The 16,042-nt window shown below is 35.6% G+C and overlaps 1 pseudogene; it reads right to left on the bottom strand.

Annotated features, from left to right (window-relative positions):
* Positions 1-9,132: 9,132 nt before the first annotated feature.
* Positions 9,133-10,621, bottom strand: LOC101676021 (annotated as a pseudogene).
* Positions 10,622-16,042: the final 5,421 nt, after the last annotated feature.

The following is a 16,042-nucleotide window of genomic DNA, read 5'->3' as shown; positions in this document are numbered from 1 at the left end:
TTTACTGCTAAATCGATGGTATGGTTCATATATATTGGCTCATATGCACTCTATGAGTATTTCTCTAAATATGATTACTATTGACTTGATTTTCCTCACCATAGTAGTGATAAGATTTAGAGGTTCATACCAAATAACAATAGGGGATCTAAAGAAAAAAATATCATTATTTGAAACTATTAGCTATTGTATAATAAGTTCATATACTTAATAAAAAAGGATAGCAGAACCAAATCAAACTAAAACAATTTTGCACAGTAAGAGAAACCATAACAAAAAGAAGAGGCAAACTATACACTGAGAGAAAATATTTGTGAATCATACACCCATAAGGAATTAATATTCAAAAGATATAAAGAATATGTATAACTCAATAGCCAAAAAAACTCTAATTTTAAAATGGACAAAGGATCTAAATAGACATCTTTTCAAAGACATACAAATGGCCAAGAAGTACATAAAAAGGTGCTCAACATCACTAATTATGAGGGAAATTAAAATCAAAACCACAATTAAACTATAACCTCACACTGTTAGGATTTCTATTAGCAAAAAGACAAGATGTAACAAGTGTTGGAAAGGATGTGGAGAAAAGGGAATCCTCGCATAGTATTGGTGGGAATGTAAATTGATACAGTCACTATGAAAAACAATATGAAAATTCCTCAAGAAATTAAAAATAGAACTACTAGAGGTCCGGTCATTCCATTTCTAGGTATTTACCCGAGGGAAATGAAAACACTAACCTGAAAAGATATCTGCACTCCCATATTCAGCGCAGCTTTATTTACAATAGCCAAGACACGGAAGCAACCTCAATGTCCATTCATGATGAATGCATAAGGAAAATGTGGCATATATATACACAATATATAATGGAATATCATTCAGCCATTAAAAAAAAAGAAGGAAATCTTGCCATTTGCAACAACGTGGAGGGTCTTGAGAACATTATACTAAGTGAAATAAGTCAGAGAAGGTCAAATACTACATGATCTCACTTATATGTGGAGTCTAAAAACAACATGAATGCGCAGATACTGAGAACAACTTGTGTGTTGCCAAAGGCAGGAGCTGGGATAGGCAAAATGGAATAAAAGGGTCACACGGTGCAAATTTCCACTTATAAATTAAATAAGTCATGAGGATTTAGCATACAGCATAGTGACTAAAGTTAATAATATGTATTGCGTAGAGCACTGGGTGTGGTGCACAATGAATCTTGAAAAACTGAAAAAATTAAATTAAATTTAAAAAGACATAACAAAAAATAATACTGTATTGTATATTTTTATTTAAATTCCAGTTAATTAACATGTGGTATAATATTAGTCTCGGGTGTGCAATTGAGTAGTTCAACACTTACAACACCCGATGCTCGTCACAAGTGTGCTCCTTAGTCCCCATCACCTAATTAATCCACTCCCCCTCTGATAACCATTAATTTATTGTCTCCAGTAAAAAGAGTCTTTTTCTTGGTTTTCCTCTCTCTTTCTCTCTCTCTCTCTCTTCTTTCCCTATCATCACCTGTTTTGTTTCTTAAATTTTACATATGCGTGAAATCATATGGTATTTGTCTTTCTCTGAGTGACTTATTTCACTTAGCATAATGTGTTCTAGTTCCATCCATGTCATTGCAAATGGCAAGGTTTTATTCTTTCTTAAAATATTTTATTTGTTTGTTTGTTCTGATAGAGAGAGACAGACAGACAGAGTGCAAGTGGGTGGAGGGGCAGAGGGAGAGAGTGAGAGAGTCTCAAGCAGACTCCCCACTGACCACAGAGCCCAGCACAGAGCTCTATCTCATGACCCTGAGATCATGACCTGAGCCAAGGGCTGAGTAACATTCCATTGTGTGTGTGTTTGTATATATCATATATGTATATGATATATATCTGCCATATCTACACAGCAAAAGAAACAATCAACAAAATGAAAAGGAAACCTATGGAACGGGAGAAGGTATTTGAAAATTACAGATTTCATAAAGGATTAGTATCCAAAATATATAAAGAACTTATAAAGCTCAACTGGGATTATGGACATTGGGGAGGGTATGTGCTTTGGTGAGTGCTGTGAAGTGTGTAAACCTGGTGATTCACAGACCTGTACCCCTGGGGATAAAAATATATGTTCATAAAAAATAAAAAATTATTTAAAAAAACACATAATTGAGTTTAAAAATGGGAAGAAGACATAATCAGACATTTTTTCAAAGGAGACAGACAGATGGCCAAAGACACATGAAAAGAAGCTCAACATCACTCATCATCAGGAAATACAAATAAAAACTACAATGAGACATCACCTCACACTAGTCATAATGGTTAAAATCAGCAACACAAGAAACAACAGGTGTTGGTGAGAATATGGACAAAATGGTACCCTCTTACTTTCTTGAGGAGAATTGGTGCAAGCCGGTGCAGCCACTCTGGAAAACAATATGGAGCTTCCTCGAAAAGTTAAAAATTGAACTACTTTATGACCCAGCAATTGCAATAATAAGTATTTACCCAAAGGATACAAAAATACTAATTTGAAGGCATCCATGCACCCCAATGTTTATAGTGGCACTATCAACAATAGCCAAAATATGGAAAGAGCCCAAATATTCATTGACTGATGAATGGATAAAGACGATGTATTGCATGTTTGAAAGTTCCTAAGAGAGTAGGTCTTTTTTTTTTTCTTTTAAAGATTTTACTTATTTATCAGAGGGAGAGAGGGGGACAGAGCGAGCACAGGCAGACAGAATGGCAGGCAGAGGCAGAAGCAGGCTCCCTGCTGAGCAAGGAGCCCGATGTGGGACTCGATCCCAGGACGTGGGATCATGACCTGAGCTGAAGGCAGCTGCTTAACCAACTGAGCCACCCAGGCATTCCCCCTAAGAGAGTAGGTCTTAAAAGTTCTCATCTCAAGAAAAATAATTCTGTAACTATATGTGATGATGGATGTTTACCACCTACTGGGGTGATCATTTTACAATATATGTAAATATTGTATCATTATGTCTCATAACTAAAACTAATATTATATGTCAACTATACCTCAATGTTGTTTACAAAGCAAGGTCACAAAAAAAGAAAACAAAATCTTTTTTTTAACTTGAGGTGATCACTGACCCCTAAATTCCCAAACACTGAAGCCCATATCTTACAATATTGGACACAATGAAATTCCAATCACAATTCAGCCACCAGTTTTAAAAGCCCTTTCCTGTTCCTTTGGGCATCTAAAGAAAATTGAAAACCAAGGGAAAAGATTTGGTGTTGATAAATCATAATTCCTTATCAATATAGGGTGGAGAGGTAAGAGCTAGAAAGGCATACACCAAGTGGGAAGTCTCATGGACAGTGAAGTTTTGACGGGAAGGACTGGATCCTAGTGTTACAGCAGAAATGTTTGAAGGAAATTGAGGGCTAATACTTGCAGCAGCTCAACTAGAAATCAAATCTCCCATGCGAAAATGAAGTTTGGTAACAGAGGAACCAGAGGAGTCTATATTTTGAGCAAAAGGCAAGCAGATATCAAGACTTTGAGGTGGGATTTATTTCCCAGAAGAAAACTAAGAATGATCAAGACAAAATTCCAGTACTCTGGGGGGATCCAGAGAAAAATTTGACTAAAGTGAGAATTAGGTCATTATACCTTTGAATGTTGAACTGGCTGGTCAAACTGTACCACAATCTAGTTGGAGAAAGGAGAGACAGAAGATAAAAATGAAATATTTGTAAGTTTGGCCAAAGTTAGCCTGAGTGATAGTCTGCACAAAAGAACCAAAACACTAGCTAAATATTACTAGGATAGGAAAAATGAGGAAAGGTATTATGAGTGAGCTTCAATTTCAGAACCAAGACAGGAACACAGGTGTTAAATCAGTGGTGATCCCCACTGTTGTCTAATCAGGGCAGTGTCTAATACAAAACTCCCCTCACCATTGAGTCAGGCCCATGTTTGCATATGAATTCCTGCCTAAAATGATCTTGGTGCTGGATTGTCAACGCCTAACATAAATCATTGAACACTTTAATTCTTTGACTACAACTATGTTTTTATAAGTGAATAATTAATATATTAAAAAAATCCATGAATTTTTGCATGAATAGATTATGATTTACATCATCCACAAGGCAAGATATAGACTAAAATTTTGTTTGCACCTCTTATTCTCTTTCTAGGGATTTTGTGGGTGCCTGAAGTTTGTGACTATTCAAAATTTTACTTACATACAGAGGAATAAGTTAAAAATGAAAACACAAAATGCAACAGTATCCTTGTTTCCAAAGGCATCATTTCTTCCATCTACTTTCAATAATTTATGAAACCTTACTAAATATATGTAAACTATCTTTTGTATTGGGAAAAAGGACAATATTTCTAAGAGGATGACAAGTGAATAAATGAGCTATCATTCAGATATTGTAAGCTATCATTCAAACAGGATATTTTTTATTAATATATAATGTATTATTTGCTTCAGAGGTACAGATCTGTGACTCATCAGTCCTACACAATTCATAGCACTCACCATAGCACACACCCTCCCCAATGTCCATAACCCAGCCACCCTATCCCTCCCCACTCAATGCTCCAGCAACCCTCAGCGTGTTTCATGAGATTAAGAGTCTCTTATGGTTTGTCTCCCTCCCTGGTCCCATCTTGTTTTATTTTTTCCCTTCCTTTCCCCCATGACCCTCCCCGCCCTGCCTCTCAAATTCCTCATATCAGAGAGATCATATGACAATTGTCTTTCTCTTATTTACTTATTTCAGTTAGCATAACACCCTCTAGTTCCATCCATGTCATTGCAAATGGCAAGATTTTACTCTTTTGATGGCTGCATAGTATTCCATCATGTATATATACCACGTCATCTTCATCTATTTATCTTCAAACAGAATATTTTTAAGAACAACCCAATTTATATCACACTTATATCTAAAATAGGACATTTTATCTATAAAATCAATTGTTCAATATAAGAAAGATTTCCCACAATAAATGAAATTGGGCTTATTTTGATGCAAAGGAAAGAAACCCTGACTAAAATTTTCTTAAGCAAAAAGTGAGTTTATGGGTTTGTGTTACTGGCTGAATATAATTAGTGTGGTTCAGATCTAGTTTTTAACCTTTTCCTTGGGCCACCTCAGCTTGCTCCTCAATCTCAGAGAGATCTTTTTCTTATGGTTACATGATGGTGCCCAATTGATTTCTAACCAACAGGTAAGAGGAAGCTTTCTTGCTAGGAGTTGCTGTGTAAGTCATATGATTCATACTTAAAGCTTAGTTTTGATTATGAGCTCACCTCTAAACAAAACGGCTTTTGGCCTAAGTCACTTCTGCAAATTTTGGAGGTGAGTGTGGAGCTCCAGCTAGGCTGCATGGAGTGATGGGCAGGGTGATCCCCAAACTAGATTTAGGTGTTGTCAAGATAACAAACAAAAAAGATATCACTTGCTTGCAATCATTGAATAGTTTTGTTGAAGCCAAAGCCAGAAGGGAAAGTAAAATATTTAGTTCTAATCATGCAAAAAATGCCAACACCTTAGATATTTTTATCTACTTCTTTTATATTAATGAATCAAAGATAACCCCAACTGAAATAAATACTTTTATTTCACACTGAAATGGATTTCGAAATACTTAAAATTTCAGATTGTAACTTTTAAAAAATACACAAATATTGATCCATTTGTCATCATTTTTGAATCATATGTTTGATGTAGGGTAGTCCATGCTTTAGGGATAAATAGGAAAAACAGTAACTTTAGTTTCTCCTATCATCTTTATAAGCTATACGCTAATGAATATTTATGCCAGTATTCTGTATTGAGATGTGGTGAAGAACATGGGGAAGAAAAACAATATGACATAGATTTAACTTGAGCATTTAAAACTGAACTTAGGGGTGCCTGGGTGGCTCAGTGAGTTAAAGCCTCTGCCTTCGGCTCAGGTCATGTTCCCAGAGTCCTGGGATCGAGCCCCACATCAGACTCTCTGCTCGGCAGGGAGCCTGCTTCCACCTCTCTCTCTGCCTACCTCTGCCTACTTGTGATCTCTCTCCCTCTCTGTCAAATAAATTAATTAAATATTTAATAAATAAATAAATAAATAAATAAAACTGAACCTAGTTTTGTTATCTAGGTACGAGGAAACACTCACCTGCATCTCCGTCAGAGTACAAGAAGCATGGGTGTCATTTTGAAATGGATCAAGTTGGATACTTAGGCACATCTACAATTAAGCAGCAATATTTCTAATTTAGGATAATTTCAAGACAGCTATTTACATTGAACACTGGCCAATATTTATATTAGCAATCAACCAATTCCACACTCTTTCTTATTAACCTATTTTGCTCCCTGGTTATATTCCTGGACTCTAAGATCCGGAAGAAGGGATTCCCACTGGCACATGCCTCCAAATGCAAATGGTTCTGTCTCCTCTCAGGTGTTGTATTCTTTAAGGGATGCAAACAATAATTTAACATTTTTCCAATAGCACAAACCTAACTTACCCTGAGGAGGAGAAATATTGAAATAGAAGATGAAATTGTATCACTTTAGAAGGACTCATTACTGAATACGTCCAGAAGTCCCTGCATACACTCTACAGCTTTATTTAGATGCCCTGTTCAAAGCTTTAAAATATGAAAGAAAATGACATGCTCGCAAAACATAAGAAATTGAGCATTATTAACTCATTCACTATGTAAAGTAAACTTTCTACAGGTAGATATATATGGATAGATGTATATATATGTGATATAGATACACACAATGAGCACATTGAATGTGCTCCAGAATCACTACAGTATACAGAAATAGATTTTCAAATTACTAAAAATATCCAATGCAAAATATAAAATTCTTCAGATTAAAAATAATATAAGCATGCATATACAGAAGTATAGGTAACTATATATACATGCATAAATATATATGCATATCCATATACTGTATGTATGCATATAAATTATATATATATATATGAGTATAAATATAAAATTTATTTTCTTATGTGCATGGCAATACATAAGGTTCCTAGTAAAACAGTTATGGGTTAGCCCGATTCTCTGGTCTACTTTTCTTTGTTTTAGATCAAATGGCTATTCCAGAGAAACAAAAGTCTCCAAAATAAACTGCTCTCGACACCCACTCGAACTCAGCTAGCCATTTTCTCAAGCAAGCTACATTTTGATTACATATGATTGCATTGTATAGGAGGTATATTCTGCTGTGAAATGTTTCCATGGCAGGGGCGCCTGGGTGGCTCAGTGGGTTAAAGCCTCTGCCTTCAGCTCAGGTCTTGATCTTGGGGTCCTGGGATCAAGCCCCATTCGGGCTCTCTGCTTGGCAGGGAGTCTGCTTCCCTTCCCCTCTCTCTGCCTGCCTCTCTGCCTACTTGTGATCTTTGTCAAATAAAAAAAATAAAATCTATAAAATGTTTCCAAGTCACATAAGCTGAAGACCACTTCTTTTCATTAAATCTACTTTTAGCAGCTTTATTGAGATATAATTTACATACCACACAATTCACCCATTAAAAATGTACCACTCAATGGTTTCTAGTGTGTTCACAATCCATTTACTCTCCATTTCCTCAATCCTCATTAACCCTCACAACTCATAACCTTTCTGTCTCTGTTAATTTACCCATCCTGAATATTTAATATAAGTGGAATCATACAAATACATGGTCTTTTGTGACTTCTCTCATAAGTATGTTTTCAAGGTCCATCTGTGCTGAAGTATGAGTTAGTACAACATTTCTTTTCATTGACAAATAGTACTCTATCATATGAAGATACCACATATTCATAAATGAATTCATCATTAACATTTGAGTTGTTTCTTTCTTTAGACTAGTATGAATATGCTGCTATGAATATGCATGTACAAGCTTTTGCATGTGCATATGTTGTTTTGTTTTGTTTTTGTCTTGGTATGTTTAGGAGTGAATTAGTGGTTCATATGGTCACTCTATGTTTAACATTCTGAGGGATCTCAGAACTATTTTCCAAAGAGACTGCATTACTTTATATTCCTATTAGCAGTATATGAGGGTTGTGGTTTTTCCACATCCTCACTGACACTTATCTGTCTTTTTAATTATAGTCATTCTTGTTGGTTTGAAATCATATCTTACTGTTTTTTTAGTTTTTATTTAAATTGAAGTTGTTAACATTCCTTATAATATTAGCTTCATGTGTACAATCTAGTGATCTCACCACTTCCATAGATCACCAGGTGCTCCTCACAACAGGTGCACTCCTTAATCCCTATCACCTATTTAACCCATGCCCCAATCCACCTCCCCTCTGGTAACCATCAGTTTGTTCTCTATTGTTAAGAGTCTGTTTGGTTTGCACCTCTCTCTCTCTTTTCCCATTTGCTTGTTTGTTTTGCTTCTTAAACACTGAGGTATTTATCCAAAGAATACAAAAATACTAATTCAAAGGGATGCATGCACCCTGATGTTTATAGCAGCATTATCTATAATAGCCAATTATGGAAAGAGCCCAAGTTTCCATTGACTGATATATAGATAAATAGATATATCTATAGATCACTATATATCTATAGATATAGAGAGAGATCTATAGATATATCTCCATATAAATAGAAATGGCAAGAATGAAATCTTGCCATTTGCAAAGACATCAGTGGAGCTAGAGAGTATTATGCTGAGCAAAATAAGTCACTCAGAGAAAGACAATTACCTTTTGATTACTTTGTTCAAGATTTTATTTATTTGAGAGAGAGAGAGAAAGCACACTCATGCACATATGGGGGAGTGGAACAGAGGAAGAGGGACAAACAAACTCCCTACTGAGTGTGGAACCCAATGTAGGACTCCATCCCAGGACCCTGAGATCATGACCTAAGCTGAAGTCAGATACTTAACCAGCTAAGCCTCCTAGACACCCCTACCCTATGATTTCCTATTGTGTTTTATATTGGCACCTCCCTACTGGCTGAAAATGTTGAACACGTTTTAATTTGTTTATTGATGATGATGATGATGATGATGATGTGTGTGTGTGTGTGTGTGTGTGTATTCTTTGAAGAAATATTTATTCAGCCACATTGTCCTTTTTTTTTTTTTTAAGTTAATGGTCTTTTTTTATTGGGGAAAAAAAATAAAGACTAGCATTTACAACTTGGAATGGACGTAAATTGTAATTCCTTGATCAGCAATGTTGATGCCTGTGCTGAAGTCCACAGCCCCAGCCTACTCTGCTGGCTCCAAGTCATGGTTCAGGAGGTTTTAAAAACAGAGAGTCCAAAGATGCTCCCTTGGTAAAGGTTTTGTTGTTGTTGTTGTTGTTGTTGTTTTAAATTTGTGTGAATGGTGACAGCCTGACACCCATGTCACTCCAGGACAATGTGGACAACGCTAAACCAACATGTGAGGCATGCCACCCAGATGAGCGTCATGGTCACCAAGGATGGGGGCACCCAGAAGTACGAGAGGGCCGTCCTGCTAAGTGGGGCTACGTCTAGACAGCTTATCCTTCACCCATTTCTCTGCACAGCATCCTGAGGTAAACCAATTTAAAATGTTTGTTTTCAGTAAACCAGCTATGACAATTTTATACTAACAAATTGAACTAGAACCCATTTGAAGAAGTTTTAAATTTTTTTCATTTTTCGTTTTTAATACAAATGCCTGACTGTGCTCAATTGTCAAGCGGCATGCATGAAAAACTGGCCAGCCCAGTGTATTAATCATGAGCAAATGGAACTGCGAGGAGTCCACTAGGTGCTTCCTTATCATTAAGGTAGGACAAGTATTTATGTCGTAAAACTGATGTGTAGCTTGATCTTTAGGGGACAGGACCACCAACCAATACATGCAGATTTTGTGTGTGTGGACAGAAGGTACTTTTGACATTCAGTTTTGCTATATAGAAACAGAATGAGCAAATAAACATTTTTTTTTTTTTGCAAGAAGTAAGTAAAAGATTCAATTTGATTCTTCTAGAAGGGGGGGAAAGGAGTTGAAAGTAGGCCTTCATTTTGCAGTCATCATCTGTACGAATTCTTCATAGTTGACTTGCCCGTCTCCCTCAATATCTGCTTCTCTGATCATTTCATCTACTTCTTCGTCTGTTAGTTTCTCCCCTAAGTTGGTCATGACATGACGAAGCTCTGCCGCACTGATGGAACCGCTGCCATCCTTGTCAAAGACTCGGAACGCCTCGCGAATTTCTTCTTCGCTGTCTGTATCTTTCATTTTTCTAGCCATCAGAGTCAAGAATTCCGGGAAGTCAATGGTGCCATTACCGTCAGCATCCACCTCGTTGATCATATCCTGCAATTCGGCTTCTGTTGGGTTCTAACCCAGTGACCTCATGACAGTTCCAAGTTCCTTTGTTGTGATGGTGCCGTCGTCATCTTTGTCAAATAGGGAGAACGCTTCCTAGAACTCAGCGATCTGTTCTTCGGTGAGCTGATCAGCCATGGTGCGAGCGAAGGGAAGAAGAGCAGAGGGAGCAGGGTGGCTGCACCAGCGCAGGGGCTGTGACGGCGGGGGGGGCCTCCGCTGCTGTAGCTGCTGCTGCTAAGGCGCGAGGTGCGCTCAGCGCTGTGCCGCTGCCGCCGCCCGCGAGGCTCCCAGCACCACTGCCCCACATTGTCCATTTTTTTATATATATATAATTTTTTATTTTTTATAAACATATATTTTTATCCCCAGGTCTGTGAATCACCAGGTTTACACACTTCACAGCACCCATTTTTAATTGAGTTACTTGCCTTTTTATTGTTGCTTTGTAAGAGTTCTTTATATGCTGTAGATACAAGTTTTCTATCAAATATAGAACTTGCAAATATTTTCTACCATTCTATGACTTACCTTTTTTACTTTCTTGCTAGTATCCTTTGAAGCACAAAAGTTTTTAATTTTGATGAAATCCAGTTTATTTGTTTAATTTTTTGTTTGTTCTTTTGATGTCATATATAAGGAATCATCTTAATTTAAAATCACAAAAATTTATGCCTGTGCTTTACGAGTTTTATACTGTTAGCTCTTATTTTTAGGTCTTTGATCCATTTTTGTCTAGTTATTGTAAATAGTATTAGGGGTCTAACTTAATTCTTTTGCATGTAAATATCCAGTTGACCCAGGGCTAATTATTGAAAAGACTATTCTTTCTCCCAATGAATTATCTTGGCATCACTGTGAAAAATTAATTGGCTACAAATGTGAGAGTTTATTCTAGACTCTCAATTCTATCTCATTGGTTTATATGCCTATCTTTATGTCAACATCACATTGTCTTGATTATTATAGCTTTGTAATAAGTTTTAAAGTCTGAAAGTGTGAGACTCTAACTGTTCTTTGCGTTTCGAGATTGCTGTGACAATTCTAGCTCCTTTGAATTTCCATTTGAATTTAGGATCAGTTTATCATTTTCTGCAAAGTAGCTTGCTACAATCTAGATAAAGATTGCATTGGATCTATAAGTCAGTTTGGGAATATTGTCATCATAGCAATATTAACTCTTTCAATCCATGAACATAGGATGTTTTTCCTTTTATTTGGCTCTTCATTTTCTTTCACCTATGCTCTGTAGTTTTCAAAGTATAAGCTTTGTACTTCTTCTGTTTTATTTCTATATGTGTTCTATTCTTTTTGATTATATAAATGCAATTGTGTACCTAATTCCATTTTTGGAACGAAACTTCATTGCAACTATATAGAAATAGAGGGGCTTTGCATGTTGATCTTGAATCTTGCAAACTTGTTGAACTCTTTTCTTAGTTCTAAAGATTTTTAGTGGATTCCTTAGAATTATCTACATATAAGGTCATGTCGTCTGCAAAAGGAGGTCGTTTTTCTTCTTCTTTTCCAATCTGGCTACTTTCTTTTTACCGTTTTATTGTCTAATTGTCCTACCTACAATTCCTAATACAATGTTGAATAGAAATGGTGACAGTCGCCCTCTTGTCTTCTTCTGGACCCCAGGTGAAATAATTCAGCCTTTCAGTACTAAGTATAATGTTGGCCATGGGATTTGTGGAGATGTCTTTTACCAGGAAGTTTATTGTTAATGAAGGTCATATATATGCTAAGGAACAAGGGTCTAGCTGGTAGCTCTGCAGTTTAAATGACAGAATAAGAGAACCAGTATATTTAAAATCTAATAAAGTTAAGATTTTTTTCACATATAGTCAGTGAAATCTCACTCTGGTTTTAATGCATATCATTACCCCTATTTAGGGGATAAGTAAACCAATTCTCAGAGAATTTATGGAACTTGCCTGAAATCACACTTTATCAATGCCAGCATCCACAGATGCTCAGGGTCCAGGAGAAGCAGGGGCTAGTGTGAATTAGTGACATTAAGCTTGATAAAAATGCCTTTCCTTAAAAAAAGAAAAAAGATTTTTCTTACTGATACAGATGATTTAAAGATAATGTGTTCTTTTTGCTATTATTCTTTCAGTATATCTGAACTTTTTCCATTAAACTAAAGGTACTTGTACAAGTACCTTTTAGTCAGCTCCTTCAGCTCTTTCTGCTCCAAAACATGCAATGATAATCAAGTGCACATATAATGGGAAAAAAATTGTATGTTTTTAACAAAAAAAAGTGACTTTCAATGGTGTATTTTTTAACAGTTGTAGCTTATCTAATTAAAAGATAGAATTAATCTTAGGTATTCCTGCAATTTCTGGGCATTGTTAAAACACACACACACACACACACACAGAGAGAGAGAGAGAGAGAGAGAGATGAATCTCATTATTTAACAATGGTCTTAATGCATTCAGATACAGATCTTTTGGACAGAAGATAGTGCTGAAAATCATTTTGGAAAAAAATGAGTTTCTTCTTAGTAAAAGGATGATTTTTTAGTCAGTGTACTTATAGCCATACGATTATGTGTATCCTTAAAAAGTGATATAATGTAATTTGAGGCCAGAGCTGATAAATCAGAGTCATCTGCCTGATAGGCAAATGGAATTTTTTCAAGTGGTATTTAGAAAAGGAGCAAAGCATTTGGAATTCCTCACTGTCAAAAGGTAAAGAACATTCTCCTAAGGAGAAATTGCAAATAGAAGGAAAGAAAGACCATCTGCGTGTACTCCTTTTTACATGCCAGCTCGTTAGATTGTATGACAAAAATCACACGGAGATACCAAGCTAACATATACACTCACTCTGTATTTGGAAGCATGTCTCTTGCCAGGAGTTTCCTGAACAGAATTCTGATACGATGAGGCTTCCCTTCTGCTTAAAATAGGTAGATAGATGATAGAAATATAGAAAATAAATGATATATAGATAGATGACAGATAAATTGATTTATGTATAGATGATAGGCAGATAGATGATATATAGATGATAAACAGGTGATAGAAAATAGATATAATATTTCACTATGACCAAATATCACTGCAACAAGGGAGACTTGGACATCCCAGTATCTGCTAAGAAGACAACCGTATCTCAGAATCTATCTCTTTATACTTTCAGTTCTATTGAATAAGCGGTAGGACATCCAGATTCACTTAAAACATACATTTCAAGAAACCAATAACCTCTGATTTATGTTCCTGAAATTACATTTCATTTCTATCTCTTAAATCAAGTTTTGAGTTTCGTTCTTAAATTTATCCTGCAATGAACATTCATCATATTCTTGTGGATCCATATCCAGAGTCTTTTATGGTGATTCAAAGTGACTATAGCAAAAACCTCACATATATTGACTCTGTTTAACCAATATTAAAGACCTATTGACAGAATTAGTCAATTTTCAATGGATATGCACTGAGAAAATATGAAATATTTAAGTTTTTATTTAAATTCCAGTTAGTAACATACAGTGTAATATTAGTACCAGGTGTACAGTATAGTGATTCCACACTTTCATAAGACACCCAGCACACAACAGGTGCAACCCTTAATCCCCATCAGGTGTTCCCCCATCACCCACCCAACTCCTCTCTGATAACCGTCAGTTTTTTTCTCTATAATTAAGAGTCTGCTTCTCAGCTGGCCTTTCTTTATCTCTTTTGTTCCCTTTGCTTTTTCGCTTTGTTGTTTTTGCTTTTCAGAATTGAATGCTACAGTATAGCTTTTGTGGAGGAAAAAAACCATAAATCCATAATTCTAGAAAGAGCACCACAGGGCACCATAAGAGACATACTCCTGAGGTGGGCATTTTCTACTAACTATGAAGATATTCCATGGTTGAATGCAATGCCCCAATGTGGGCAAGTGTTCTCCCACATGGTTACAATGTCTCTATCTCATAAGAAGTCAAAATACCTGGCAAGTGGTATATTGAATTGAGCTGAAGTAGCTCATGGTTACTTTCTTTCCCCTCTGATGATTCCCTATGCTAAAAACAGTTTTCAGAGCATCGAAACTGGTATAGTACACGGTACATACACTGACCTCAGGAGTGATGCTATGCAGCACATTGCTGCTTTTGATGAACATAGTTGAAATCTTTCCCTATAAAACCTGGCCCTGGAAATGCAATAAGCAAAGAACAGAGAAGCCAAATTTGAATACATGCAGGGGATTTGTCATTCTAAGAAACAATCTGTATTCTGCAGCTTGATTTATCTTTCACCATAATCCTCTTAGCTAAAGGAACAAGATAAATGAATAATGTTTGAGAAAATGTTGGGTTTTGCGCAGTAAGTACAATAACAAATATCAGAGTGAAAGTGAAAACAATTGTCACAGATCTAAGAATCTAACTGAACAGCTTTAAAGTAGACTTTAAAATAGACTGCTCTTGCAAAGTGTATAATCAATTTGAAAATATTACCATAACTTTTAAAAATATCCCAGTGATTTTACTGAGTAACATTATTAATAAGAATTTATTCTAAAATATAATCCATGTCCCAAAGACATTTTAAAAATATCTTTCTAATAGCAGGAAATCAAGAGCAATCTGAATGTTCAATAAAGGAGATTGTTTATCTCTGTGTAATCTTATGACCATTAAAATCAGTAATAAAATGTACATACTAAGAGAAAAGAAGTATTTTGATATACTGATATGATTAGAAAGATAAAACAATGTTTACAGTAGTTTAGTTGTAGAGTCATGGGAGTTTCATAAACTATGCATACTGTCAGAAAATGCATGATAAAAATGTTAATTGTTTTACAGTGTAAACCAAACTGCACAAGAAATATACCATCTGAAATTATATGTAATATTTTATTTTTGAAGTATATTCTCTGGGAGAGAAAGAATTTTCATTTTGTTCATATTTGCCTCCCAAGTCCTAGGACAATGCCCAGCCCATAGAAAGAATTAAGCAAATACCATCTGCATGAACATAATCTATTGATCAGTCTGGGATTTAAAAAAAAAAAAAAAAAGCCTCTCAGTTCTCTCCTGGAGTTGTGCAGGATTTCAGTAGCTAGTTTTACTTCTGATAAAGATGCTGCCATTTCACACATCACTTCTCTCTAGTGGGAGGGGGAGGAACACCATGGGCCTCCAATTCTTACTTACATAAATTTTTATCTTTCCAAAATATAAAAGAAATGCATTTCATCTTAGTCGAATTTCATTTTAGAAATGACACAACTTATGAAAGAGTATATCACAGTCAAGTATAAACACATTTGACTATATTGAATTCACCATTATGACTTTGCATCTTCATCTGCCCTTACTAAAAATAACTGTCATAGTCTGTCCATATTTGTATGACTTTAGATAGTAATTTGAAAAATCTATCCCATGGCCATCTATCTCTAAATATAAAAGTAATAAATTCTCCTTAAACCAATATAATGTAATGAAATAAGCCTTTTTGAAGCAAACACACACACACACACACACACACACACACACACACACTTTCCTAAGTGGTTCAGAAGAAAAATAGAAATTCCAATGAAGTAACGTAAGTTGTGTAATGTTATTATAATACCAAATATATGTTCAGCAAAATTAACTTGTGCTCTAAGGATTTCCCTTCAAGGAATATTTTTTATAACATTTCTTTCATTGTAATACCTTCCTTTCAAAAGCACAGAGACTGCTAAATTT

Source organism: Mustela putorius, unplaced genomic scaffold, assembly GCF_011764305.1.
Source record: "Mustela putorius furo isolate JIRA1106 unplaced genomic scaffold, ASM1176430v1.1 tig00000832_pilon_pilon_pilon, whole genome shotgun sequence".
In the NCBI taxonomy this organism is placed as follows: domain Eukaryota; kingdom Metazoa; phylum Chordata; class Mammalia; order Carnivora; family Mustelidae; genus Mustela; species Mustela putorius.
The sequence above is the reverse complement of the archived record's forward strand: the minus strand, read 5'-3'. Positions and strand labels throughout refer to the sequence as shown.